The 25,939-nt window shown below is 45.0% G+C and overlaps 1 protein-coding gene across 2 annotated transcripts in view; it reads right to left on the bottom strand.

The window, feature by feature from the left end:
- Positions 1-22,259: 22,259 nt before the first annotated feature.
- Positions 22,260-25,939, bottom strand: part of LOC142365701 (AN1-type zinc finger protein 5-like) — a 51,312-nt gene continuing 47,632 nt past the window's right edge. Inside the window, exon 5 of one of the 2 annotated variants that reach the window (XM_075446759.1) lies at positions 22,260-23,177. The gene's annotated coding sequence lies outside the window, so the exon portion shown is untranslated. The other variant, XM_075446756.1, reaches the window with a different exon arrangement.

Below are 25,939 nucleotides of genomic sequence, written 5' to 3'. Positions count from 1 at the left end.
TCCCTCCGACGCAGCACAGCCCGCAGCGCCGGGCCGGCTCTGGCCGCAGCCCCAGCGGTCGCCACACCGGACGGATCAGCGAACCTGACACCTGCTGGGGCCTGTGGCCCTCCCCGTGTCGCGCCTGCCGCGCGCCGCCCCTTCCCGCCGGTGGGCTCCCCTCGCTCGGCAACCGGCGGTGCGGCCCGGCCCGGCCCGGCCCCCCCCATCCCCTTCCCCCCTCCGCCCCCGGCGCGGCCGCCCGGCCCACCCTGACACAGAAGCAGCGCGGCGAGAACCGTCTGCCTTGCAGTCCTTGATTGGAAGAAGTGTGTACAATTCAATTACTGCAGCAGAATTCCTTGTGGACAGCAGCTGGCATTAGGTCACCTGGTACCATCTGCTGGCCCATGGAACACCCCTAGATTTGTCATTCCAAAAAAGTCTGGTAAGTGGAGATTATTACAGGATCTGCGGGCTAGAAATGCAGTGATGAGCCCAATGGGGCCACTACAGCCTGGTGTCCCTAACCCAGCTATGATCCCAGAAGATTGGCCTCTTCTTGTTATTGATTTAAAGGACTGGTTTTTTACAATTTTTTTTTTTACACCCTGACGATTGTGCTCATTTTGCATTTTCTGTGCCTTCAATTAACAACAGCAAACCCATGCATCAATACTGTTAGGTCGTTCTGCCACAGGGCATGATGAATAGCCCCACCATTTGCCAGATATTCGTGGATGCAGCACAAAAGAAGTGTGGCAATCTTTTAAACAGATTTACTTATACCACTATATGGACGACATCCTCCTTGCTGCTGAAACACAAAATGTGCTGCTCACTGCTTTCGCTGAATTAGAATCGTCATTAAAGATCTACGGGTTACAGATAGCCTCAGAAAAGGTGCAGACAGAGCAGCCCTGGAAGTATCTAGGATGGAAACTTTTTACTTCACGACTGTTCCCACAAACATTGCGTATTGTTGACCAGGTCACCACTCTTAATGATTTACAAAAAATATTAGGAACAATTAATTGGGTACGACCCCTTTTGGGCATCACGACTGAAGAGTTGTCCCCTCTATTTACCTTGTTGAAAGGGGACTCAGATTTGTTATCTTCCCAAAGATCAACGCCAGAACCGAAAACTGTCTTACAAAAAGTTTCGGATAAAATTGCAACTGCCTTTACCTCCAGAATTAATGTCAATTTACCAACAAATTGGTATATAATTTATGTGGGGTTTTTTTCGCCAGCCCTATGCTCTTTTAGGTCAGTGGTGTGCTAATGCGCAGGAGTTGAAGACTCTGGAATGGATCTTTTTTTCTCATACACCCATGAAAACATTAACCACAAAGGCAGACATAATAGTGTCCTTAATAGCACAAGGTCAGAATCGTTGTCAGCAATTGACAGGACGTGATCCTGATGCTATTTACCTGCCACTGGCTAAAGATGACTTTGCAGTATTAACTACAGAATCCTTATCGCTGCAAACTGCTCTAGCTGATTATGATATAAATATATGCTAATGAGTTCTCGAGAGTGCCTGCTTTCTAGGGCTCCGGGGTTAAGTTTTGGAGAGTGAATTATTTTGCTCCTTTCTGGTAATGGAGTTGGGGTACCCAGGTAGGACCCTGCTCTTGAACATCAATGGTCCGAGGGATCGCAGGACCTCCAGCCGGCACCGAGGGATTCTCGGGGAGAACCTCTGATCCCTGGACGAAAAAATTATGAGCAGGAGCCATTAATAAGGCAAAGGCATTTTTCCAGTATTATTTCTTGTTGCCTGCCTGCTGGTCGTAGTGAAAGCTTCACAGCATTGGGCTATATCCCTGGGGAGAAGGGAAAGTGCCCTTCCTAAAACAGAATTGAAAAAAGAGAACTCTTCCTGAAACCGAGGCTTGGGAATTTGTCTGTTAAATGTTGAATATTATTGCAAGTCCTTGTCTGTTCATAAGTCTTTGTAATATTTGGATTTATGTTGAAAACGTGGTGTGCCTGTGTGTGTGTGGTCACGACTATGAATGTGTGATTTTATGTGTTTGTTGTCATAGTGTTTGAATTTCTGTGATCTGATGGATTTATTTGGTTTCTGTGATCTAACGGGTTTGTCTGGACTAAGTAATTGTTTTGTGTCTTCCGGTTTGGCGAGTTCTGCAGCTATTGATTATTTTCTGTTGGTTTTTTTTTTTTTTTTACTTTAGACTGTTGTATTTGGAGTCTGATTTATCAGGACTTCGGAAGCATTTGATGCAGCAGGGAATAGATGTGGTGATGTTTGCAGCTTTATGCTTTTCCGTACATTAATTTTAGCCTATATAGTTAATGAGTCATAGTTCTAGATACATTGATCTTAAGCTAGGTGATTAATACGGTTAGCCAATACTGAATGTTGTGGATGTTTGTATGTGTGATGAGTATACCTATAACCCAAGTGCAAATTTACTGAGCTCATATTATTGATACACCGTTATTTCGACGCTTGACATGGTGGGATGCATCCCCTCCAATTGGCAATAATGATATGTTGTGGTCAGGCGGTGCTTGGGTCCCAACATCCACACAGAAATAACATTGGATGTAAGTAAATCCATCTGCACCCATATGTTAGGTAACAGATTTGCCATCAATATGTACCATTCTCAGGCTAATATGACCCTTCTTTACACCCAGAAGGTTATGGTATGCACTTGACATCTATATGTCTTTATATTAGCATTTTTGTTCTTATGTTTGTTTTTAGTGTTGCACTGTAGTGGGGCTGTTACTGGACCATAATGCCAATAGTGATGCGTACACTTGTCAATGTAGCACTTGCTTTAAATTCACTAAATAAAAAAGAGGGAAATGTAGAGGAACGGAACAAGAGCAGATTGCTGTAACAAACAGAAGAGAAAAATGCTGAAGTAAAGAGGGCTTGTGGATGTGCTGAAGGAGCCAAGTACATGATCAGGAGTTAAAAAGCAGCGGCTGTGTACTGCCAGCCAGCGCATGGGCAGTGCGCGATCAGCAACGTCATCGGCTGACCTGGCATGTGATATGGCTACGGATTGGACAGAAGTAGGACAGAGACCCTCGTGCAAATCGCTTCCTGATTGGGACAGAAAGTTCCCAGGAAGTAACTTCCAGGTACATCACCATTTGCACGAAGCCGTGTTCACCTGGAACCATCTAAGGCTTCCGGCGTCTCGAGAATCGCCTCCTATCCTAACTCATTTTCTGTCTTTACAGAATGCTGACATACGGCCTCAGGCAAAGGTGCTGGCACGGGATTTGCAATCAGGAGCTTGGACAGGCCCATGGGAACTATTAATGTGGGGGCACAGGTATGCTTGTGTTTCCACAGATGTAGGACCTAAATGGTTCCCTGCAAAGTGCGTTAAGCCGGCGCTAGACAAGCAACAGGCAACCACAAAAGACCCTGAAGCGCCTGCTGAAGCATCAGAAGACATTTTGAGTGATAACACACTGTCTGATGGCAAGAGATTCGTTTGAGACTGTAAGAAGGTGTGTATCAGGCCTCACTAGGCCACAGGTGTCTAGATGTTTAGTCTGTAAGCACTGTTGTGGGTACATTATTGCACATGGCATATTTTGTAAAAGGCATTTGATTTATTTTAATGGTAATCAACACATTTATCAGAATCGTACCTTAACACCATTGTGCATTCGCTGTAAAAGAATCAATACTTTAAGTGAGATCTATTCAATCTGCTATTTGTGCTGTAACACAGACCGGTATATAGGATGGAAATGATAACGATCCTCTTAAGCTTGATTGGGTGTATACAAGCAGTATGGGTGCCACCACAACCAAAAACAAATGTGTGGGTCTCGCTAGTGAATCTAACAGGACAAGATTCAATTTGCCTGTCCATTGCATCTCCAGGGAACCCCCTTTTCAACATGCCTTGTTGGTGTCCCTTTGGATGCATGGCCCATACCACCGGCACTGACCAGTGTGGTCCCCCCAAACAATGGCACAGTCACAAATATGTGGGACCTATGGACTGTTCAGCTGCCATTGGCCCAGTTAGAGCCTCAAGAGTTAGTTACTTGACTCCATACGACTGGACTTTTGTTTGTTTTTTAAATATACAGGGAGAAATCGAACACATGCATGGAGCGTTAATACATCGAACATTATATATCACAATGCAAGCGCTTGGTGCAACTATACCACAAGCAACATATCTAAATCGACTAATCGACCACTTGCTTTACCCCATGGAGTATTTCTCATTTGTGGGGATCGTGCTTGGCCGGCCATCCCATCCCATATAAAGGGAGGTCCCTGTAGTCTAGGGAGATTAACGCTTTTAACACCAAATCAGACCATGATAATTGACCACCGAAATACACGATACCGAGGGAAAAGAGCAATTCTTGCTTTTACCTCAGATTGCAAAGGTAATAATCGGATTTTGAAATAGCAGTGAAATAATCTCTGCATCATTTTTAGCTCCCAGGATTGCAGCCTCCCAGGCTCTAGCTACCCTGAAGAAATTGGGATGTTGGCTAACCAAGAAGACTAATGCTACTTTTCAGGCCTTAAGTAGTTTGCTTTTAGATGTTGATTTGGTTAGACACGCGGCTTTACAAAATCGCGCAGCAATTGATGTTTTACTTTTAGCACAAGGGCACGGATGTGAAGAATCTGGCAGTATGTGTTGTATGAATCTCTCCGATCACTCGGAATCTATTCATCGTAGCCTTCAACGACTGAAAGAGGAAGTTAAAAAGCTGAAGATTGATGATGAATGGGGTTGGATAGAAAGTCTTTTTAGTGATTGGGGAATAGTGGTTGTCTTAAAGGTTTGATGAAGTTTGGGTTAATTCTATTGTGTGTTATCTGTGCCCTCCTTCTCATCATTCTGTGTTTGCTATCCTGTCTGCAAAGGGCCCTGCAGAGGATGGTAAACACTGCATTTTTGGTAGAAAAACAAAAAGGGGGAGATGTGGGAATCGGCTGGGCCGCGGGCAGCCTGGACGGTCTTGATGGATTAGAGCTATATCTATGAGCTAATTATTTTGTGCACCTGTGGTTGAAAAACAGGAGGAAAGGAACAAAGAAACAGGATGGGAAAATCCAACTCTTTGATAAGTGTGAAGGTCGTGTGAACGGACACATGATGACCAATCAGAAGAACAAAGGAGCTACATGCCAAAAGACCCTCACCAATGAGACTCTGGGGGTGGAGGACAAGGGGATATAAAAATGTTATGATTAACCATTAAAGTGCTTCTGCTGCTGCTTCTGCTTGCTTTCACTTGCTTTGTGACTGCCGTAACTTATTGTGGCGTGCTGCCACAGGCCTGCGTCTTGGCTACAGAAAGGCTGTCCAAAAAATCCATAAATCTGTTTGAAAAACTCTTTGAATAATTGGATAGATCCTACTCCCCACCTGTACAGACCAGTGTCTCAGCTATTAGGAGAAAGCGTGCCCCTAGTCAGGAGTACACACCACGAGACACCCTGTAGTCTTACCTGCGTGACCATGGAGAAGACATGAGGAGGCGGGATGGAAAACCTATCCCAGCACTAAAGGCACAATTGCACGAATTGCAAGGAAAACCAGTCACAGTGAGGGTTCTCGCAGGAAAATTGTTGCTCCATTTTACAGTGGGCAGTTCTCCAGACAAAGTAGAAGGGTTGGTTTTACTTCTGATCCTAGGAGATGAACTTCTGATTGGTTCTTACAAGACTTGAGTACCAAGGATGGGGCAACCTATGTGTGCAACAGAAACCCATTCCTTGTTAACAACTATCATGGTCAGAATTAGAGGGGTCCTGCCTCCAGCCAGGTGGAGGAGAGGCACAACCGGGTTTACTGGACTGTGGATTCGATGGCCTGACACATCAGATCCACAAGAGTATAAGGCTCTAGCAGACACCGGTGAACAGTGTACTTTAATGCCATCGAGCTATAAAGAGGCAGAACCCATTTGTATTTCTGGAAGGACAGGGAGATCCCAACAGCTAACTGCATTGCAGGCTGAAATTAGTCTAACTGGGAATGAGCAGCCAAAGCACCCCATTGTGCCTAGCCACAAGGCTCCGTGCATCCTTGGTATAGACTGTCTCAGAGAAGGGTATTTCAAGGACCCAAAGGGGTATCGGTGGGCTTTTGGTATAGCTGCCTTGAAGATGGAGGAAATTAAACAGCTATCAATCTACCTTGCCCAGTCTAGCAGAGGGCCCTTCTGTTGTGGGGTTAATAAAGGTCGAAGAACAAGTGCCAATCGCTGCCACAACAGCGCACTGGCAACAATATCGCACCAACTGAGACTCCCTTATCCCCATTCATCAGCTGATCCACCAGCTGGAGAGTCAAGGAGTGATCAGCAAAACTCGCTCACCCTTTAATAGTCCCATATGGCCAGTGAGAAAATCTACTGGAGAGTGGAAACTGACAATAGACTACCATGGCCTGAATGAAGTCACACCACCGCTGAGTGCTGCCGTGCCAGACATGCTAGAACTTCAATATCAGCTGGAGTTCAAAGGCAGCCAAGTGGTATGCCACCACTGACATCGCTAACGCATTCTTCTCCATCCCTTTGGCAGCAGAGTGCAGGCCACAGTTTGCTTTCGCCTGGAGGGGCATCCAGTACCCCTGGAATCGACTGCCCCAGGGGTGGAAACACAGCCCTACCATTTGCCATGGGCTGATCCAGACTGCACTGGAAAAGGGTGAAGCTCCAGAACACCTGCAATATATTGATGACATCATCATATGGGGCAACACAGCAGAAGAATTTTTTGACAAAGGGAAGAAAACAGTTTAAATCCTTCCGAAAGCTATTATTGCCATAAAATGAAGTAAGGTCAAGGGACCTGCACAGGACATCCAGGTTTTAGGAATAAAATGGCAAGAGAGGCATAATCAGATCCCAATGGATGTCATCAACACAATAGCAGCTATGTCTCCACCAACTAGCAAAAAAACAGCTTTCTTAGGCGTTGTGGGGTTTTCAAGGATGCATATCCCAAATTACAGTCCAGCTGTAAGCCCTCTCTATCAAGCGAGAATAAACTATGACAGGTACCTTCTGGAGTAATTAGCTGCCCTCAGTTATTCTTTCGCAAATGTTATGCTCACTACTTCAAGAACGAAGTCTAGGTCTGGGTAACTGTCACTATTTAGAGCAGGGTGGAAACAAACTGAGTGGCAGATGCTCTCTGTTAACCCCTGCTCTACCTACCAGGGGAAGGGAAAAAGGAGGAAAAGGGAGAAAGACTTACAGATTGAATACAAAAACAGCTTCACTAATAATACTAATTATACTAATAATACTAATACTAAGAGAAATAAGGCAAAATATACAAAACCAATTTTAACTTTCCAGGAGTTGTGTGCCACGAGGGCTGACATTGCACCAGAGGCTACCAGGCAGGCACCAGGAAGTCCTGGACTGGGCTCAACAGTAAACAGGAATTTGATTCAAGAATGCGTGGATCAGAATCTGGATCAGGATTGCAGGCAGGACAAGGAGCAAGGTCCTCTTCAGAAGCCGGCCTTGGACGAAGAGAGTGAGACCCTTGTGATCCCCCAGCTTTAAGCTGAGTATGATGTGCATGGCACGGAATACCTAGTTGGTCACCTGTTCTGTCCACTCCTCCCTGCAAGTGCAACCCTTTATGACTCCTCACTTGTGGGACCTAAGAGTTCTATCAGTGACTGTCCTGGGTTCGGCCAGGACAGGGTTAATTTTCACCAGAATCCAGGAAGGGGCACAGCCAGGTGGGCTGGCCCAACCCCAACCTGGCCAAACAGAGCCCGATATTCCATACCATGTGCCGTCATGCTGGGTTCCGGTGGGGGGGGCGGCGTGGCGGGAACTCACTTGCGGCTGGAGAGCGCGCGGCGCCGGTCCTGTTCGGGAGAGCAGCTCTGTAGCTCGTGCGGTTCGTGTCGTGATTTCTCGTTATCTGTATCGTTATTGTTCCTGTTCCCTCTGTTTGTGGTTCTGTTAAACTGCCCTTATCCCGACCCACCAGTTTCTGCCTGTTTCTTTCCATTCTCCTCCGCACCGCGGCGGGGGGGAGGGGTGGCCACATGGCGCTTTTTGTTGCTGGCGGCAGCTGAAACCAAAACATTAAATTGACGCCCAACGTGGGGCGGAGATAACGGCAGGGCTGAGCAGCGGGTGTTAAAACTGCTTTCTTAGATTTTGTTAAAATTTATTGCACGCATTTACTGTGTTAGTTAAACAGTCGCCGGTAAAAATGTTTTTGGCTTTCATAAAATGTCTCTGGTATTTAAACCCATATTTGCTTTATGTGTTCGTTGCCATGCTGTTCATCATCACTGGTAAAAAGATCAGGATGACGATTTTGCTGTACTGTATGATATCGACTTATGATATGATAACATCACTATGCATGAAATTAGGCTTGTATTTGCATGCGGCACTGCGGTCATTTCCGTACCTCAGATCCTATGTCTTAGAATTTGTTAATAATCGAACCCAATCTGTGGGGAAAACCGGAGAGGATACCTTCCCCCACTCTTTCGTCCCCCCTCTCTCCCTCAGGCTAGTCCTAACGGCTTTTGAGAATTTTGAGTACCCATGGGATGCTCAGGCCAGCACTCTCCTCTTGTTATGCTTCCTGAATGGGTTGCAGCTTTTGTTTAGGGTTAAACAAGTCGTGAAGAACATCATGCAGAGACCTGCCCTGGGGCTGGATAGCTGTGAGTGGCTGGGTGTGTGGGACAGCATGGGCAGGTGTCTAGAGCAGTGGGCACCTCCGGTGTCTTTTAAACTCACCCCTGAACAGGTGCAGAATCCGGACAGACTAGTAAAATATCTGCCAAAAGTGTGCTGCCACCCTGGGAACTCCAGAGAGACACAAATCACTGTGACGTGCTGGGGTCTGGCCCACGCCTACTGAGCCCTGTTCAACCTGATTCGGTGCTCTAAAGGGAAAAGGGGGGGGAACGAAGCGGCAGGCACTGCGGCTGGTGCTGCCCCCCAGCCGGCCCTGCAGCCCCTCCAGCCCAGCAAGCAGTCACAGCCCCCCCCGACCGGCACCATGGCTGCTACAGCCACTGGCATTATCCCAGCTCCCCCGGCGGGCACAGCAGCTGCTCCAGCCCCAGCTCCGGCAGCAGGCATCGTGACTGAGCCCAATGACCAACCTGTGCCGGTAGCAGTCGCCCCTGTAAAACTAAAGAAAGACGCAAAGAGAGCAGATCGCTCCGGGAGGGATGACAATGAGCCAGGGTCATAGCAGGAGATGGAGACAGAGATCATCACCCGGTCCCTGTCCCTGGGCAAGCTGCGAGACATGCGGAAAGATTTCAGCCGCCACCCAGGCGAACGCATTGTCACCTGGCTGCTGCGGTGCTGGGATAATGGGGCCAGCAGCTTGGAGTTAGAGGGCAGGGAAGCCAAGCAGCTGGGATCCCTGGCCAGGGAAGAGGGCATTGACAAGGCCATTGGGAAGAAGGAACAAGTCCTAAGCCTCTGGAGGAGACTTCTGTCAGGCGTGAGGGAGAGGTACCCCTTCAGTGAGGATTTTGTATGCTATCCTGGCAAGTGGACCAATATGGAGAGGGGTATTCAGTACTTGAGGGAATTAGCTGTGCGGGAGCTGGTTTACTGTGAACCAGACGATGAGCAGTTACCCACAGACCCAGATGAACTCCAGAGCACAGCATCTATGTGGAGGAAGTTTGTGCGTAGCGCACCCTCCTCATATGCCAGCTCACTGGCAGTTGTAAACTGGAAAGCTAAGGAGGCACCAACAGTGGATGAGGTGGCTGTCAGACTCCGGCAGTATGAGGAAAATCTCTCTTCCTCCCTTGTCTCAGCTGTGAATAAATTGTCCCAGCAGTTCTAGCAATTCAAAGAGGATATGTCCTACTCCCCACCTGTGCAGGCCAGCATCTCAGCTATTAGGGGCAAGCATTTCTCTGCTAAGCAGAGAGAGCACAGAGGCTACACACCATGGGGCACCCTGTGGTTTTACCTGCGTGACCACGGAGAGGACATATGGAAGTGGGATGGAAAACCCACCTCAACCCTAGAGGCACGAGTGCGTCAGTTGTGAGGTAAAACAATCACAAAAGGGGATTCTGTTAGGAAAAATGCCGCTCCAGTTTCCAGCAATCAGCTCTCCAGACCAGGTAGACAGTTTGATCTTGATTCCGATCCTCTGGAAGGGACCTCCAAGTCATTTTTACGGCAGGTGAGCAGCAATTTCTCTGACCAGGATTAGAGGGGCCCTGCCTCCAGCCAGGTGGAGGAAAGGGACAACCGCGTTTATTGGACTGTGTGAATTCGGTGGCCTGGCACGTCAGATCCACAAGAGTATAAAGCTCTAGTGGACACTGGTACACAATGTACTTTAATGTCATCAGATTTCAAAGGGTCAGAGTCCATTTGCATTTCTGGAGTGACAGGGGGGTCGCAAGAGCTGAGTCTACTGGAGGCTGAAGTGAGCCTCACTGGGCAGGAGTGGCAGAAGCACCCCATTGTAATTGGCCCCGAGGCTCCATGCATCCTTGGGATAGACTGTCTCAGGAGAGGGTATTTCCAGGACCCAAAGGGGTATCGGTGGGCTTTAGGCATAGCTGCTGTGGAGACGGAAGACATTAAACAGCTGTCCATCTTGCCTGGTCTCTCAGAGGATCCTTCCGTTGTGGGGTTGCTGAGGGTGGAAGAACAACAGGTGCCAATCGCGACCACAACGGTGCACCGGCGACAGTATCGTACCAACCGAGACTCCCTTCTCCCCATTCATCAGCTGATCCGCCAGCTGGAGAGTCAAGGAGTGATCAGCAAAACTCGCTCACCCTTTAATAGTCCCACATGGCCAGTGAGAAAATCTACTGGAGAGTGGAGACTAAAAGTAGACTACCGTGGCCTGAATGAAGCCACACCACCGCTGAGTGCTGCCGTGCCAGACATGCTAGAACTTCAATATCAGCTGGAGTCAAAGGCAGCCAAGTGGTATGCGACAATTGACATCGCTAATGCACTCTTCTCCATCCCTTTGGCAGCAGAGTGCAGGCCACAGTTTGCTTTCACCTAGAGGGGCATCCAGTACACCTGGAATCGACTGCCCCAGGGGTGCAAACACAGTCCCACCATTTGCCATGGACTAATCCAGACTGCACTGGAAAAGGGTGAAGCTCCAGAACATCTGCAGCACATCGATGACATCATTGTATGGGGTGACACAGCAGAGGAAGTTTTTGAGAAAGGGGAGAAAATAGTTCAGATCCTCCTGAAAGCCGGTTTCGCCATTAAGCGAAGTAAAGTCAAGGGACCTGCGCAAGACATTCAGCTTTTGGGGATAAAATGGCAGGATGGGCACCGTCAAATCCCAATGGATGTCATCAACAAAATAGCAGCTATGTCCCCACCAACCAGCAAAAAGGAAGCACAGGCCTTTTTAGGTGTTGTTGGTTTTTGGAGGATGCACATCCCAAATTACAGCCAGATTGTAAGCCCTCTGTACCACGTGACCCGGAAGAAGAATGATTTTGAATGGGGCCCTGAGCAACGCCAGGCATTTGAACAAATTAAACGGGAGATATTTCATGCCGTAGCCCTTGGTCCAGTCCAGTCAGGGCAAGATGTTAAAAACGTGCTCTACACCGCAGCCGGGGAGAATGGCCCAACCTGGAGTCTCTGGCAGAAAGCACCAGGGGAGACTCGAGGTCGACCCCTGGGGTTTTGGAGTCGGGGATACAAAGGATCCGAGACCCGCTATACTCCCACTGAAAAAGAGATTCTGGCAGCATATGAAGGCGTTCGAGCTGCGTCAGAAGTGGTCGGCACTGAAGCACAGCTCCTCCTAGCACCACAATTGCCGGTCCTGGGCTGGATGTTCAAAGAGAGGGTCCCTTCTACGCATCATGCCACCGATGCTGCATGGAGTAAGTGGGTGGCGCTGATCACACAGCGTGCCCGAATGGGAAACCCCAGTCGCCCAGGAATTCTGGAGGTAATCATGGACTCGCCAGAAGGCAAAGATTTTGGAGCATCGCCAGAGGAGGAGGTGACACGTGCTGAAGAGGCCCCACTGTATAACCAGTTGCCAGAAGATAAGAAACAGTATGCCCTGTTCACGGATGGGTCCTGTCGCATTGTATTGTTATTGTTCCTGTTCCCTCTGTTTGCTGTTCTGTTAAACTGCCCTTATCCCGACCCACCAGTTTCTGCCTGTTTCTTTCCATTCTCCTCCGCACCGCAGCAGGAGGAGGGGCGGCCGCATGGCGCTTTTTGTTGCCGGCGGCAGCTAAAACCAAAACAGTGACCTTGGCTGCTGTCGTAATAGTAAGACAGGACAAGGGGCAATGGGCACAAAATGAAGCATAAGAAGTTCCAGCTGAACATGAGGAAGAACTTCTTTGCTTCGAAGGTGACAGAGCGCTGGAACAGGCTGCCCAGAGGGGTTGTGGATTCTCCTTCTCTGGAGATATTCCAGACCCGCCTGGACAAGGTCCTGTGCAGCCTGCTCTAGGTGACCCTGCATCGGCAGAGGGGTTGGACTAGATGACCCACAGAGGTCCCTTCCAACGTCTGCCATTCTGTGACTCTGTGATAAACATGGGCCTTTTGTGCCTTCCAGTCCTACCATTAGCTCAGTATAACTACAAACATTAGGTGTTATCAGCTTTGGAGCTGACACTGTCTGAAAAATATGCAGCCAACTTCAGAAAAATGCAGCTATTTAGAAGAACTTAGCTATAAGGAAAATTCACTAAAAGAGAATTGATTGTGTTTTAACCAAAACCAGGACAGTAGCAGTTTCTAATTATTTTGCCTACATGTATATATTCTAATGTTCAGGACTTTGGAAGACAATCAGAAGTAGCATGCCTTCATTCAGTTTTATATTTTCAGTAGCCTTTTTTTAATTAACATGCAGTAAATATTCACAATAGAAGGCAATAACAATAAGCAAAATAACATGGATTGGCAGAATCAGAACTGCTGCTATATGAGTACAGTAAATTGCACATAGGGGCATAATTGGTGCTATAGTGAAAAGCCAGCACAAAGAAAGATTTAAGGCATTCTAATAGGCCAAGGAAATGAAGTAGAAGTATACTGAAATGGGATCATGGGTAAATTAAAAGAACAGCATGTCTCACTATTTTTTTCCCTTCATCTGCTTTTCTCTCTAGGGATGCCTTTGGGAACACAAACAGGTGTAGAAAGTGCTGAATGGGGGAAGAGGAATTTCTCTCCCTGTTCACTGAGATAAGCATATCAAGCTCTCTTTGCTCCATGATACATTATTCCCAGGGGTCGCTTCTTTTCAGTGACACAAGGAGGGGTAGGGAGCAGGAGAACACCAGGATGCAAGAAAAAGAATACAAAAGAATTTTCAGAAGTACTCCATACCTATAGACTCCAGGTTTCATTAAATGCTTTGGAAAAGTGACTAGGAATATTTCAGTGGGAGTGTGTGATAGATGAACTTTGGAAAATTTCTCCTTAGTTCTTGGGTCTAAGTCCTTGAAGCTGTGTCACTAACCTTTTATAAAAAGCTGGCTCAAACCTGTCTGGAAAAAAAGAACTCAGTTTTGTAAGAAATGTCAAAATTTTAGTTCTGCACTGGAAACAAAACTAGACCTTGGGTTTGGGGGGCTTTTTGTGAGGTTTTTTCGTGCTGTTTTGGTTTTCGTTTTTTTTTGTTTAGCTTTGCTTTGTTTCGTTGTTTGGTTTTGGTTTTTTTTGGGGGGGGGGGGGAAGCAGGAGAGATCCCATTATCATCTCTCGTAATTTGTTCCCATGCTCTGTCACCTACCCTTCACCCCCTTTCTCCAGAGAATGACTCATGAACTTAGGGCATTTAACTGCAATAAGGAGGACCCAGGTTCAAGTTCCTGTTCTGTCTGACCAAATTTGGTTTTAATTATCAGAGTATCAGTGGTCCTGGAAGGGTATGGCTGGTCATTTCCCAAAGTTTCACCCTGGATCTGCAACACCTCCCAACTTCATTCCATCGAAACACATACAGGCTTGTGGAAAGTTCCCATTTCAGTCAGAATTTCTTCACTGTAAAAAAATCATTCTGTCCAGCTCTAATTTGGCTCCAACAAGTGAGACATTGATTCTTGGTATTTCACAGTAATAAATGACAACAGGTGGTACATAAGAAAACAATAAGTTTTGTATTAAAAAAAAATTACTTAATTACCTTGATCCTGTTTTCATTTTGTCTTTTTTCTTACTGCCGTCAACATCACTGCCACCGGTGAAATGAAAATAAAGTCCAGTGCATATTAAATAGGGAGTAGTCATTAGTGATGTGGGGTTTTAAAGAAATGCTTAGCAATTATTGCATTGTGCTCCAATACACTATTTCATAAACCAAACTTTTTGGAACACCATAAATAAATTTCAACAAATAAGGTGAAGACAGGAAAAATACACTTATACACTCCTTCAGCACTCAAATAAGTAAGCCTGGAAGTGATGTCATGAAGAACTTCCTCATTACTTTATAGAAATAAGTAGGACTGAAGAAACCCCAGAAAGAAACACTATGAGCAGTGACATCTTATAATTTGGGGAAAAGAAAAGGGAGATGAAAAATACTTCTCAGACAATTATCAGATTTTCTTAAATATGTGCAGTGGCTTAAACATTAACAGTGGCTGAGGCTGTTTAAACCTTGCAAAGATTAAAACAATCATTTTCTGATCCGGCTGACTGGAAAGAACAAAGCTTTGTAACAGCAGCATGATTGAAGACCCCAATTCCGGAAGAAGAGGAGAGTTACTCTCAGTTGTACACAAAATATTTAATTAATACCCTCTCTGGAAAAATTTGTATGAGCACATGTCCTGGGTTCAGCCAGGACAGGGTTAATTTTCACCGGAATCCAGGAAGGGGCACAGCTGGGGGGGGGGGGGGGGCTGACCCCACCTGGCCAAACAGAGCAGGGTATTCCATACCATGTGCCGTCATGCTGGGTTGGGGGGGGGGGGGGGGGCGGAGCTGGGGTATGGGAACTGACTTGCGGCTCGGGAGGGCACAGCGGTGGTTCGGTCCGGGAGAGAGCGGCTGTGTTCTATGGGCTCTGTTCTGTCGGTTTGTTTTGTGTATTCCCCTTTTCTGTATCGTTGTTTTTCCTGTTCCCTTTGTTTGCTGTTCTGTTAAACTGCCCTTATCCCGACCCACCGGTTTCTGCCTGTTTCTTTCCATTCTCCTCTGCACCCCAGCGGGGGGAGGGGCGGCCACGTGGTGCTTTTGTTGCTGGCCGCAGCCAAACCAGAACAGCATATTACTTAAATCGTTACTACTGAAACTGCTATGGGTATTCACCAGTGACATTTTGTTAGAAGCAATCCAACTAACACCCGAGAAGCCAGAAGCTAATAGGCTTTCCTTAGGTATCTTTGTTTGAACTTGTAGATATGTGAGAGCACTTGAGGTACATTAGTGGAATATAGAGATGTACGTGGTAGTAGGAGATTAATGAGAACACTAAGAAATATTACCCTGAACACAAATAGGCAGCTGTCTTTCCATTTGTCATGGTTTAACCCTGGTAGGCAACTAAGCACCACATAGCTGCTCACTCACTGACCCCCACAATGGGATGGGGAAGACAATCGGAAGAATGAGGAAGGGAGGACATTTGGACTTATGGCCTTTGTCTTCTCAAATAACCGTTATGTGTGGTGGAGCCCTGCTTTCCTGGAGATGCTTAAATACGTGCCTGCTGATGGGACGTAGTGAATGAATTCCTTGGTTTGCTTTGTTTGCGTATGCAGCTTTTCCTTTACCTATTAATCTGTCTTTATCTCAACCCACGAGTTTCTTTCTCATTTTTACCCTTCCTATTCTGTCCCCCATCCTGTTGTGGGGGTGAGTGAGCAGATTCTCAAAAATTCTAGATGTCTGTAAGTTATCACTTCTGCTTTTTTCACTTACAGCGATTCACTGCATATTACTCTTTTTCATATCCAAACTTAGCATAGCAAAACAAAAATTTTGTTTATTTGGTTGAGGAAATCTCCAGCAGACATTTGGGCTCTGCCTAAAAATGGTAATTGGTAATGCCTTCTCTTTCTGTCAGTAAGAGAAGTTCAGAAATGAGCTAGAGTGAAAAACTACAAAAAATAAGTTTGCTCAAACAATTCATAGGAATAGACAGAAATGATGAAATGAGCTGTTTCGATCTTTGAGAAAACCTGCTAGGTTATCTATTTATGTATATGGACCTCAAATGCTTTTGGGAGTGACTGTGGCCTGCTGCATGGAATGCTACTGCTTAGGAGACTTGGGTCTAATGTGTTGGGTAGCTTTAGGTAAAACACCTCTCCTCTTTGCACTCTTGCTTCCAGTTTTGCTACATGGGATTATCACCACCTTGAGACCTAGTGATAGAAAATTGCATCTATATGAGCTTGATTGTAGTTCATGTGCTACAGGTAGCATTCCTCCTTTGGAGAATTTGCAGCCTAGCTACAGTGGTGAAGAGCAAGTAAGAGAATACTGCAATCCTTTTATAATTATTTCACAGTGGGGATTTTGGTATTAATTGAAGCACACAGTAACATAATGTGTCTTTTTCTGAGACTCTTTGTGAGCCCCCAGCATGTAATGAAAACATCAGACTTCTCATGAGTTACAACGAGCCATTCTGTGGCAGAGGTTGCTCAGATAACTAGTGGAGGCTCTGATTCAGGTGAACATCAAGTCACATGCTTATCTTTAAGCCTGTGTAAGGGTTTACATAGCAAGATTTTGGTAGTAGGAGGGGTTGCAAGGGTGGCGTCTGTGAGAAGAGACTAGGGGCTGACCCCCTCATGGGACAGAGCCAGTTCCAGCTGATTCCAAAATGGACCCACCACTGGTCAAAGCTGAGCTAATCAGTGACACTGATGGCACTTCTGTGATAACATATTTAAGAAAGGGTAAGAACACTGCACAGCAGTGTGACAGAGAGGAGTGAGGAAAAAAAAGTGTGAGAAACAACTATGCAGGCACCAAAGTCAGGAAGAAGGAGGGGGAGGAGGTGCTCCAGGTGCCAGAGCAGAGATTCCCTGCAGCCCATGGAGGGGAGCATGCTGGAGAAAATATCCACACTGCAGCCAATGGAGGACCCCATGCCAGAGCAGATGGATATGCCCTGAAGGAAAATGCAGCCCATAGAGAGCTCACGCTAGAGCAGGCTCCTGAGAAGAACTGGAGCCCGTGGAGAGAAGCCTACACAGGAATAGGTTTTCTGGCAGGAACTACAGCCCATGGGAGGGACCCACACTGGAGCAGTCTGTTCCTGAAGGTTTGCAGCCCATGGGAGGGACCCACGCTGGGGCAGGGGAAAAGTGTGAGGAGGAAGGAGCGGCAGAGAGGAACTGTTATGAACTGACCACAGCCCCCCATTCCCCATTCCCCCTGTGCTGCTCAGGGGGTGGAGAAGGTAGAAGAGTTGAGAATGAAGGAGTGAAGTTGAGCCTGGGAAGAAGGGGGTGGGGGAAGGTGTTTTAATTTTTGTCTTTGTTTCTCACTATCCAAAACTCTTTTAACTGGCAATAAATTAAATTAGTTTTCCTCAAGTCGAGTCTGTTTTTCCTGTGATGGTAATTGATGTCCCTGTCTTTATCTTGATCCCTTTTTCATCCTATTTTCTTATTTTGTCCCCTTGTCCTATTGAGGAGGGAAAGTAAGAGAGCAACTGGGTCTAGCGGCCAGTCAAGGTCAACACACCACAGCATGTGAGCAGTTTCATCCAGCAAAACATTTTGCCATTAGATGTTGAAGTGACTAATCTTGTCCCTACTTACCAAATGGCATAAACATGAGGTGTTTGATTCTCAGCAAAGGCAATGGCAAGCCCCTTGTGAAGAACAGACCTTGTCAAGGTCAGTGACTAGGGATCAACCTAACCACATGTTCCACTGAGTCCATGAATTAGACCCTGCATGTTCATGGGAGTCTTTCCACTGGCAGCAGGGCACCATTGTGATTCACCATTTCAATATTCTGTTTTCAGACATCTAACTCCACTGAAAACCAGTTTCATACCTATAAAAGTGAAATAATTCAGCAGTGGGCAAACCCCAAATCTTTTGTGGGAAATTGTTTTTCTTATCTTAACATTTCATTGATTAGAATTAATGATGAGACTAATATAAATTTCCCTCTTAACTTCTTCTTCAGCTTATTGGCTTAAAAGAGAGCGCTGTCTCTTTTGCTTCTTTTGTTTTCACTCATTTTTCTTGTCCTGATAATTTAATTTTTAAAAAATACTATATATATATCTCACATATTTTCAACCAAAAAGTCACATTGTTTTTTCAATTAGATGAAGTATGAATAGATTTCATTATTAAAAGATCTGAGGTAGTACCATAGTAGAGCCTGTTCAATCATAAAAAGCACCAAGAGAATTTTGAAAATGTGTAGTGCTGTGTTTTATGTATAAAGTTTAATGCATTTTCTCAGGCAGGATAATGGACATGAACAGAGAAATAACCAGATAAGTGTATGTTACTGTATCATCAGATGATTTTCACAGCTAGAATTTTAAACTGAGCCAGAATGGTACTCAAGAAACGTCAGTTTCTTATTAATATACTACTTATTTATAGGATTTAATTTGTAAAATCAAAATTTCATTGACATGTTTACATAATTTGGAAGTTAAAAAAATCATACAGAATGTAACTAGTGATAGGACGAGAGGAAATAGCCTCAAGTTGCTTTAAATTGGATATTAGGAAAAATTTCTTTACTGAAAGAGTTGTAAAGCATTGGAACAGGATGCCCAGGGAAGTGGTGGAGTCACCATCCCTGGAGGTGTTCAAAAAAAGTGTAGATATGGAATTTCAGGACGTGGTTTAGTAGGCATGGTGGTGATGGGTTGATGGTTGGACTTGATGGTCTTAGAGGTCTTTTCCAACCTTAATGATTCTATGAATCTATGAATAGCGTAGTGGCAAATCCCACTTCTGTGGATGACACTGTATATACTGTTATTATTCACATCATCCAAATTTTAGTATCTACATTAATGAACTAACATGATCAGTTAATCATAGAATGCTTTGGGTTGGAAGGGACCTTTAGAGGTCATCTAGCCCAACCCCCTGCAGTGAGCAGGGACATCTTCAACTAGACCAGGTTGCTCAGAGCACTGTCCAACCTGGCCTTGAATGTTTCTAGGGATGGGGCCTCCACTACCTCTCTGGGCAACCTGTTCCAGTGTTTCACCACCCTCATCGTAAAAAAATTCTTCCTTATATCTAGTCTACCCTGCACTTGGCCTTGTTGAACCTCATGAGGTTCACACAGGCCCACTTCTCCAGCTTGTCCAGGTCCCTCTGGATGGCATCCCGTCCTTCTGGTGTGTCAGCTGCACCACTCAGCTTGGTGTCATCTGCAAACTTGCTGAGGGTGCACTTGATCTTGCTAAGTCATTGATGAGAACATTGAACAGCACTGGTCCCAGTACAGACCACTGAGGGACACCATTTGTCACCAATCTCCATATGGATATTGAACTGTTGACCACTACCCCCTGGCTGCGACCTTCCAACCAATTCCTTATCCACTGAACAGTCCACCCATCAAATCCATATTTCTCCATTTTAGAGAGAAGGTTGTTGTGAGGGACTGTGTCGAAGGCTTTGCAGAAGTCCAGACAGATTACATCCATAGCTCTTCCCTTGTCCACTGATCTAGTCACTCCATCCTAGAAAGCCACCAGGTTGGTCAGGCAGGACTTGCCCTTGGTGAAGCCATGCTGGCTGTCTCGAATCACCTGCCTGTCCTCCATGTGCCTTAGCATAGCTTCTAGGAGGATCTGTTCCATCATCTTCCCAGGCACAGAGCTGAGGCTGACAGGTCGGTATTTCCCAGGGTCCTCCTTCCTACCCTTTTTAAAAATGGGCACAATCTTTCCCTTCCTCCAGTCACCAGGGACTTCTGATTGCCATGACTGCCATGACAAAGCAATGCCTTCCTAATTGGCGGAAAGTCATTTGGCCAAGTCTTAATCTACGCTTTCCTTCTTTTTTCTTTCAGTTCTTCTCTGCTTTACTTACATTGAAATAGACAATTCCTCTGTCACAGAGCTCTAATCTTGACATCTCTCTCCTCCAAGTCCAGCAAGTCTTTGTCACTTTCTTCTGTTCACCTGGTCAGTGTTTTTTGTGCAATGCTTGCAGATCCTTATGAGGAAAGGGGCAGAAGACACTGGAATCTCTCTGTGCACTCAGCAAACAGTTGCAATCATTTGTTTTAGGCAGCCCCTAAGGGAGAGCAGAACTATCAGTCCAGGGCCATATCCCAGAAAAGTGTAATTGCGTAAGTAGGTACATGCATGTGTACAAAATCAAGTTCCCTGCCTGTTTACATGCATGGATGCTGCAGCTCTGTGTGTCTTGAGGTCTCAAAACTCTTCTTTTTGAGAGCATCACTTCAGTGTTAAGCTGTCAGAGACTAATTCTACCTTTACATACACAGAAGCATGTCCCCGTTCAATGAGTCCTCTTACCTGTTGTAACTCCTCAAACCAAGTAGTCAATAATTCTGCATTTAATTTTAAATCTTGAGGAAGGAGTAACCTGGTGCTCAAATCTGGCTCAGAATTTGAAAATAAGTAATGAGCAATGTAAGACGACTCATTTGTGTTATTTGAGGGTTTTTCACTGGTGCAGTTGTATGAAGTAAACGAAAATAGAAAAAGAGGCCCAAAATGGTTTTGAATGACTTTTTAAACTCAGAGACAATATGAGTTTCTGCTGAGTCACCCCCAAAGCTGTCATCGCAGCTACACCTTGCAGTATCTCCCCAGCCAGTAAGAAACAGCACTCTTGAATCAGTTGCTTCAGCTTTCTGCTCTGGATTACTCAAGAAATTAATTATACTTACAATACTGTGGTTACAAAGCTAAAGAGTCATTTGTTCTTGGGAAAAAAAGAGCAGAAAGCTGAAACCAATAAATTACGTTAGCAGAGTAAGGACTTCCAGCCACTTTGCCAGTTTTTTGTTTTTCTTTCCCGGAAGGTATTCTGAGTAAGGCTGCCCAGAATAGCAAATATAGCAGTCAGGTAGACAAGGAAAAGTCAGGTTTCTTCCTGATCTATTTTTAAACAAAAGCTATGTCTTTCCCTGGAGTTGATATCAGATGATCAGGCATTGCATATTAAGTAAACATGAGAGGTGGAGGCACTCAAAGTGTCTACTTTCTGTTCTGCTAGACTGGATTCAAATGTATTACCTTAGTATAGCAGCCAAAATATTCCTATTTATGAATGACTACAAAAGCTATATGCTAGTGCTCCTCACCAAAGTCGTTACATATTTCTTTAAAGAGTGGGTGTGATTATATGTGTAAAGTTAAATATCCCACATTCCACTAAGCCTGGTCATGCAGTACAGGACACCACAGGTGATCAGAGTGCTGCTCAGGCACTAGGGCTCAGTCTCAATACTGGCCCACAGACCTGTATGGGACAACTGTGCCAGAAAAGTCTATGCTGTGAGAAGCCAGTTTTCAATTCCCTCCTTTTTAAGTATTCAGACTGAATATGGCTGATAAAACTGTGGTAGTTTGATATACCTTCAGTTCTCATGTTCTGTTTGGTGTGATCTTTTTAAACTACTCATTTTGCTTTGAAGGTCTGATACCATTTAATACATGCCTTTTATAATGTATGAAGAATCTTCTTGAAAATGTTGTCTCAATTTTCAAGAATAGTAAGAAGGAAGACGTGGTAATTACAGGTCTGTCAGTCTCACTTCAGTGCCTGGTAAAATTATGGAGAAGGTCATTCTGGGAGTTATTGAAAAACACTTGGGAGACAACACAGTCATTGGTCACAGCCAGCACAAGATCATGAGGGGAAAGTCCTGCTTAACTAACTTAATTTCCTTTTATGACAAGGTCACGAATCTAGTTGACCAAGGGATGCCAGTAGATGTGGTGGTTTTGGATTTTAGCAAAGCTTTTGATACAGTCTCTCACAGTATCCTTCTGGATAAACTGTCCAGCACACAGCTCCACAAGTCCATGATACGTTGGATGAGCAATTGGCTGACAGGTCAGGCTCAAAGAGTTATGATAAATGAGGTTACATCAGGCCAGCAGCCACTGTCATGGTTTAAACCCAGCTGGCAACTAAGCACCAGACAGCCGCTCGCTCACCTCCCCTCCCCCCCCATGGGATGGGGAGGAGAATGGGAAAAAGTAAAAACTCATGGGTTGAGAAAAAGACAATTTAATAGGAAAACAAAGGAAGAGATAATAATAATAATATGTACAAAACAAGTGATGCAGAAATGCAATTGCTCACCACTCAATGAACGATACTCAGCCCATCCCTGCCCCCCGGTCAACTCCCCCAGCTTATATACTGAGCATGATGTCACATGGAATAGAATATCCCTTTGGCCAGTTTGGGTTAGTTGTCCTAGCTTTGTCCCCTCCCAGCTTCCCGTGTACCTGGCAGGCCAGGCCAGTGTGAGAAGCTGGAAAGTCCTTGACTGCCTAGCAACAATTAAAAACATCAGTATGTTATCAACATTACTTTCATTCCAAATCCAAAACACAGCACTACACCAGCTACCAGAAAGAAAATTAACTCTATCCCAGTCGAAACCAGGACAGCCAGTCACCCATGGGGTTCCCCAGGGGTCAATTTTAGGGCCAATGCTCCTTAATGTTTTTATAAATGATGTGGATGCAGGAATCGAACGTACATTAAGTAAGGTTGCCAAGGATAATAAACTAGAAGGAGCTGTGGACTCCCTCGAGGGTAGAGAGGCCTTACAGAGAGATCTGGATAGGCTAGAGAGCTGGGCAATCACCAACCGTATGAAATTTAATAATAGCATAATATTCTTAAAATACTTTATACTTCCGCGGAGACAAAGCCCTTAATTCTTAAGCAGAAGACTAAATGCTTAGACTTTATACTGTGATGTTACATATAAGAAATCCCCACCTATACACTAGGTTAAAAAAAAAGCTGAGCGCTTTACCATAGTTTTGAAGTGCTGAGATATTATTTTGATGAAAAGGCTATAAACAGCCAAATAGACAAAATGATATGGGGTGCCCAGGCACAGGAGGGAGGGGCTCACAGGTGCTATAGATCTTTACAGCTCTAAATTCATCTTGTCCTTCAGACAATTTCCAGTTGTCCCTCATCAGCTGCGTGCAAAGGGCTGATTGTGAGAACGGCTGTCCACAAGCTATTGGTATTCCTGAGCCTAGAAAAAAGGACATTAGAGTTTCACTTCATTACGTCCTCCTCCTTGCCCTTCAATAAAAGCAAGAAAATATGGAAATTATCAGGCCATACTACTTTGAAACTTCAAAGCAGTAAACAGTTTCCACTGATAAATAGAGTGAGGGTTCTGCTTTCCTTTTATTCACTCACATCGTCCTCCTGAGGAAAGTCTTCCTCTTATTAGTCCAAAGCACTGTGCCCTTTTTGTGTCACGTCCTTAAACAAATTACCTGTATACAAAAGTGCTCCACCCACTGACTCAGATACCAGAGACCAAAGCTGTATCATTTTTTTCTTGTTTTTACCAATTTTCTTATTGCCTTTAGCCTGAGTTATACAGGAGAAATTATTCCCAAAATGTAACCCAATTTTAAAACTGTTTATAGCTGCAACTCACAGAATCCTCCATCATGCAAAATTATTCATACAAATGACTTCTCAGATGTCCCCAAAGCGGATTCCACTGAAATCATAGTAATCATTAAAGCTTTATCTATTTTATAATGGCATTCACACAAGGAGCACTTCACCAGAACACTGGTAGAGTAGCAAAGTGTTGGACGCTTTGATATTTGCAAAGCTGCATTTCATCAGTATAAATGCTCTTGTCCCCAAATGAAATAGATTGTACCAGTAAAGTTTTTCCAGTATAACAGGACTATACTACTTGTTTTGGCCTTTTCCATTACTTTGGGTAGATTTTTGAGACCTCTACCTTCTTCACAAAAACTCTCATGCTGGTAAAACTTGGTAAATGCAGCTTATTCTGCCTCTGACCTATGCCTGGATGCTTTTGAACTCGTTTAGAGAAAGTCTTGGAGATATTTATAAATATAAATAATGAGACATTTGGTCACAGTATTTCAGTGCCTAGATATCAGGGACAATTTCAGAAAATCAGATTTTATAGTGTATCTGTGGAACATTGAATCATAATTCCAAATTCAGAATATAGAAAAGGAAACATTTCATACCCTAACAGCATGCTTATTTAATATTAGCATCAAAATCTGTTCGCTATCATATTCTCATTAACAAAGCAGCTGTATCAAATGGGAGCCAAAACTACACATTTATTTTTACTGCATTAAAAAAATGAAATTACAATACTAGCATTACTTCTACAGAATGAAAAAGGTACTGTGAGAAGCTGCTAGAAGCTTCCCCTATGTCCAATAGAACCAATGCCAGCCAGCTCCAACACGGACCCGCTGCTGGCCAAGGCCGAGCCAATCAGCAACAGTGGTAGCGCCTCTGTGATAACATATTTAAGAAGGGGGGAAAAAAGCCTGCAGTGGAACAACAGCAGTGGAGAGAGGAGTGAGACTATATGAGAGAAACAACTCTGCAGGTACCAAGGTAAGCAAAGAAGGAGGGGGAGGAGGTGCTCGAGGCACTGCAGCAGAGATTCCCCTGCAGCCCATGGTGAAGACCATAGTGAGGCAGGCTGTCCTCCTGTAGTCCATGGACATCCACAGTGGCACAGATATCCACCTGCAGTCCATGGAAGACCACACACCGGAGCAGGTGGATGCGCCCAAAGGAGGCTATGACCCAGTGGGAAGCCAGCGCTAGAGCAGGCTCCTGGCAGGACCTGTGGCCCCATGAACAGAGGATCCCACGCTGGAGCAGGTTTTCTGGCAGGACTTGCGGCCCCATGGGGGATCCACGCTGGAGTAGTCTGTTCCTGAAGGACTGCAGTCCATGGGAAGGACTCACATTGGAGAAGTTCGTGGTGGACAGTCTTCCGTGGGAGGGACCCCACTGAAGCAGGGGAAGAGTGTGAGGAGTCCTCCCCCTGAGGAGGAAAGAGTGGCAGAGAAAACATGTGATGAACTGACTGCAACCCCCATTCCCCGTCCCCTTGTGCCACTCAGGGGGAGGAGGTAGAGAAAATTGGGAGTGAAGTTGAACCCAGGAAGGTGTTTTAAGATTTGGTTTTGTTTCTCATTACCCTATTCTGATTTGATTGATAAAAAATTAAACTAATTTCCCTGAGTCGAGTCTGTTTTGGCCATGATGGTAAATGGTGAGTGATGTCTCCCTGTCCTTATCTTGACCCACGAGCTTTTCATTATATTTTCTCTCTCCTGTCTAGTTGAGGAGGGGGGAGTGATGGAGTGGCTTGGTAGGCACCTGGCATCCAGACAGGGTCAACTCACCACAGTCCTTTTTGGCGCCCAATGTGGGGCCTGAGGAATTTGAGATAAGAATAGTAATTGGGAGAGGGAATGGGCAAAACACGGACTTAACACAGCTAGAGAGAAGAGAGCAGAATGATTATGGGGAATTTATGTTGTTGTAATTGTGTTGAATGGACAAGGGGTAGATTGTGTGTAAATTGTCCACTTTTGTTTGGTGTTGTGATTATGTTATTTTGATTTTGGTGTGGGGAATTCTTTTTGTTGATGTGAGGGAAGTTTGTGAAGATTGTGAATTTTAATGATGATTCTTAAATATGTGATTCACAGTGGCGAGGGGTGGAAAGTCACATACATATAAGAATACATGCAAGGGGTAGAATCCTCTAAGAAATGCACTTCTACTAAAAGAAATGTTAATCAATTTGCAGTTTAAATTTCCTTATCAAAGCTACCTTTCATTAATTTATACCTCTTCCTCAATTTCCAAGGACTATTTATGAAAAGTTTTTGGTATGTAAATGTACTCATGATCAACTGGTTAAAGGACTACATTATTTTTTCGTTGTTTACCTAAGGTTTATAAGAGATGGTATAAAAA

This window comes from Opisthocomus hoazin, chromosome W (genome assembly GCF_030867145.1).
Source record: "Opisthocomus hoazin isolate bOpiHoa1 chromosome W, bOpiHoa1.hap1, whole genome shotgun sequence".
NCBI classification, from domain to species: Eukaryota; Metazoa; Chordata; class Aves; order Opisthocomiformes; family Opisthocomidae; genus Opisthocomus; species Opisthocomus hoazin.
The sequence above is the reverse complement of the archived record's forward strand: the minus strand, read 5'-3'. Positions and strand labels throughout refer to the sequence as shown.